The 4411-nt window shown below is 39.9% G+C and overlaps 1 protein-coding gene across 1 annotated transcript in view; it reads right to left on the bottom strand.

Moving 5' to 3' along the window:
- CAP2 (cyclase associated actin cytoskeleton regulatory protein 2) overlaps positions 1-4411 on the bottom strand; it is a 160248-nt gene that overhangs the window by 154648 nt on the left and 1189 nt on the right. The gene's annotated exons all lie outside the window — the stretch shown is intronic.

Genomic DNA, 4411 nt, shown 5'->3' on the forward strand with positions numbered 1-4411 from the left:
TCTCCAAAAAAAAAAAAAAGTTTAAAATCGTAAATTTTATATGTATCTTAAAACAGTTAAAAGCAATTTTAAAATTCCTCATAAAGATTTGTTCAGACTTTAAGGTGCTTTCCCCCTTCTAAGTTCAAGGAGAAATATCCTGAATGAACGGCAAAAGCTCATAGCCTAAGTCAACGACAGATCCAGATCTGCCCAAGGCTCACTGTTATCAGAATTACCTAACTAAATCATATCGGAAATACTAGACCACCCAGCAGGATATACAATACAGGCAACTTTTAGTGAGGTTTAGTAACCACTCATGTACTTTGATTAAAGTAATGTTCCTTTGATGTAATAATAAAGTTGTCCTCCCTCCCATCCTAAACCCAGGTGATAAAAGGAGATGGAGATGTCCATTAGTGACCGGGTTAAAAGGTTCTGCTGTGAAATTCAGTTGTGAAATTTTAGATTTTCCACACTTCTCCAAACATTGGGAAATACATTTACAACTAGAATGTAAATAGGATGAGAAGTCACAATGTCAGATCTAGTCATTTTATCTTGGTTTGGGGAAATGAGTAAGTGGTTACATACCATCAATGTGTAAGTCAAAGGAGAATCAGGTTTTTGTTTTGTTTTGTTTTTTTGCCATTAAAATACATGGCACATTCACACCAAAGAGCTCTTGCGCATATGTGCCAAGACCCATGGAAAAAAGTCTCCAAAGCGGCATTCTTTGTAATAGCAAAACATGGGAACCAACCCAAATGCCTGTCAACGAGAATGGTGAAATAAATCATGGAATATTTGCCAAGAAATATTACATACCTACATGCAACAACATGGGTAATTTTTTTTTTTTTTTTTTTTTGATATGGAGTCTCGCTCTGTTGCCCAGGTTGGAGTGCAGTGGCGCCATCTCCACTCACTGCAAGCTCCGCTTCCTGAGTTCACACCGTTCTCCTGCCTCAGCCTCCAGAGTAGCTGGGACTACAGGCGCCCGCCACCACGCCCGGCTAATTTTTTGTACTTTTTAGTAGAGACGGGGTTTCACCGCGTTAGCCAGGATGGTCTCGATGTTCTGACATTGTGATCCGCCTGCCTCGACCTCCCAAAGTGTTGGGATTACAGGAGTGAGCCACCACGCCCGGCCCAATGTGGGTAATTCTTAATGATCTAATGTTGAATTTTAAGAATGCGAGGTTAGGCTGGGTGCGCTGGCTCACGCTTGTAATCCCAGTACTTTGGGAGGCCGAGAAGGGCAGATTACCTGAGGTCAGGAGTTTGAGACCAGCCTGGCCAAAGTAGTGAAACCTCTTCTCTACTAAAAGTACAAAAATTAGCCAGGTGTGGGGGCGTGCGCCTGTAATACCAGCTACTCAGGAGGCTGAGGCAGGAGAATCGCCTGAACCTGAGAGGCGGAGGTTTCAGTGAGCTGAGACTGTGCCACTCCATTCCAGTCTGGGCGACAGACTCCATCTCAAGAAAGAATGCGAGATTATAAATACCTTTTTTTATAAATCAAAAAACACACCTAAACACTATTGTTTTGGAATACATACATGTGATAAAAGTGTTTTACAATAAACCAGGGAATGATTAACACAAAATTCAGGGTTGGGAGGGACATGAGAGCAGGCACAGAGGAAAAACACAAAGATGCAACTGGATGCTCACAATCTAGTACTTCCTCCCCCAGTCTTCTGTTTATTTTCTTTAACAATTTTATTGAGATGTAATTCACATACCACACAATTCACCCATTTAAGGTGTACAGATCAATGGTTTTTAGTGTATTTACAGATATGTGCAACTATCACTACAGTCAATTAGAGGATATTTTCATGTTGCAGCTTAAAAAGGAAACCCTGTGACCTTTATCTATCACTTCCCTACCCAACCCACCTCCAACCCCTTCAGCCCTAAGCAACAAAAAAAATCTACTTTCCAGCTCTATACATTTCCTTGGTCTGGACGTTTTCATATGACTAGATCATACGGTATGTGATATTTTGACTGGCTTCTTTCACTTAGCATAATGTTTTCAAGATTCATCCATGTCGTAGCTTGCATCAGTACTCCACTCCTTTTTATGGCCAAATGATATCTCACTGAATGGATATACCACCTTTTATTTATCCACTCATCAACTGATAATCATTTGGTTTGTTTCCACCTCTTGGTTATTATGAATGGTGTTGCTGTCAACATCTATGTACAGGTTTTTTGTGAGCATATGTTTTAATTTCTCCTGGACATATATTTACAATGGAATTGCTAGGTCATACGGTAGCTCTATGTTTAATGTGAAGAATTGCCAAACTTTTCCAAAGTGAGGGCACCATCTTATATTCCCATCAGCAGTGTACGAAGGTTCCAATTCCTCCACATCCTCACCAGCATTTGTTATTATCTGACTTTTTGATTACAGCCATGCTCGTGAGTATAAAGTGGTATCCCATCACGGTTTTGATTTGCATTCCCCTGATGAATAATGATGTTGAGCATCTTTTCATAGGTTTATTAGCCATTTGTATATCTTCTCTGTAGATAGCTATTCAGATCCTTTGCCCATTTTTAAATTGGATTATTTTTCTTTTTATTATTGAGTTGTAAGAACTCTTTATATGTTGTGGATACAAGTCCCTTATCAGATACACGATTCCTAAATATTTCCTCCCATCTATGAGCTATCTTTTCACAACTGTCTAGTTCTTAAGCCCTAGTTTATAAACCTAGTGATGGGTTCACAAGTGTTTAGTTGACTATAATGTTCATAACTTACCTAGACTTAGCATATTATTTTTATGTATAAAATGTTACATAATAAATTAAAAACAAAACAAACTTCATGCATAAAGATGTTAGGAACTATTCAAAACAAAACAAAACACCATAATGCTCAAAATAAGTTAATGCTTTTCTGGAGGGTATTTAACTTAACTACCAAGCCGTAACAGGCACTCAAGAGAATGTGGCCCATTAATCCTTTCAAAAGGTTCCTCTCCTGATTCTAGCACAGAGTCAAGCAGTGGGAGTAGCCCTCAAAACTACTACTAGAAGGACAAATCCATTCCCCTCTCTCTTTTGTGTTTTCTGCTCCTCCCTCAAGCTAAGAATAGTTTTTACATTTTTTAATGCCTGGAAAAAAACCAGAATATTTTGTTACTGGTTAAAAGTTCAAGGCTCAGTGTCTGTAAATAAAGTGAAACACAACCTACAGGTATTGTCTTTAGCTGCTTTCAAACTATAACCGTGCAACTGAGTAGTTGCTAAAGAGACCATACAGCTTGCACAACCTACATGTTTACTATCTAGCTCTTAACTCAAAGGTTTACGAAACTCTATCCTGTATCAACAAATTAAATTACTTCTCACATTAACAATGGGGAACAAAAACCTACTTCCTACTAGCAAAGACCACCTTGATAATCACTTTCCTGATTCCTGATAGGTAACTTCTTTTTCTCTTTATCCTTAAGAAGTATTTATATGACACTTCGATTGTGATGTTAAGATTTTTTAAAATTTCGGCATTCAAGAAGAAGTCGCCTTTCCTTGCAACATATGCAGTATATTCAAGAAGTCATGCTCCATCTACACTTAAGGTACTGAATTAACTATTTTACACACTTTCATTGTCCATCCATTACATGCTGTGAGCCAAATACTGTTTGGTGCTGTAGGAACTACCAAACCACTCATCCTTGCTCTCCAGAGGCTTGCAGTCTAATTAGACGCTAGTAACGATCAATCCAATTCTCTAAAGTTCACTCTACCGTTGTAATTTTACACTAAATGGGCTGAGATAGTTTACCAAGAATTCTAAGGAACATTGCTTAAATGAAATCTACAGAAGCAGTAAAGAAATAGGAGTACTCAGTAAACTACAGTGCTCAAGTCCCAGAAGCTTCTGTATTTCCATGACTATAAAACCAAAGGTCCTAGATCTTCTTACCAAGTGTTCATCTCCACTCTGGCTGTTTGGACCTAGTCCTGGTTCAATTTCCTAAATGCAGTAACCCATACATACTCATTTTTAAGAATGCATCCATTCAAATATTGCTACAATTTGCAGCGAACACCACTCTGATGAGAATAAAGAAAAGGCCATCTGCAGGTTGATTTTTGGCCCTAAAAGTGATGATAGCGTGGCTACTTCCATGAACACCCCTCTACCCAAAGCAGTCAGACAGCCAGCGGCGGGTGCCGTTTTCCGAGCCGTTCCCCAGTCTCAGTTGCCTCTGCATTTTTCAGAAGTGACTCATCGCCTCAAGTCAGGTTCTGCAGAGGGGAAGCCAGGTCTGCTTCTTTCCAGCACTTTCCGATCGAGGTGGCTCTGGTCAGAGCCGGCGCAATGACTCCCACCCCCAACCCCCCCCCGGAAGACTCACAGCCGGGCGGACGAGACCCCCCAAAGTTAGAGCGG

Source organism: Rhinopithecus bieti, unplaced genomic scaffold (genome assembly GCF_001698545.2).
Source record: "Rhinopithecus bieti isolate Rb0 unplaced genomic scaffold, ASM169854v2 scaffold_8309, whole genome shotgun sequence".
In the NCBI taxonomy this organism is placed as follows: domain Eukaryota; kingdom Metazoa; phylum Chordata; class Mammalia; order Primates; family Cercopithecidae; genus Rhinopithecus; species Rhinopithecus bieti.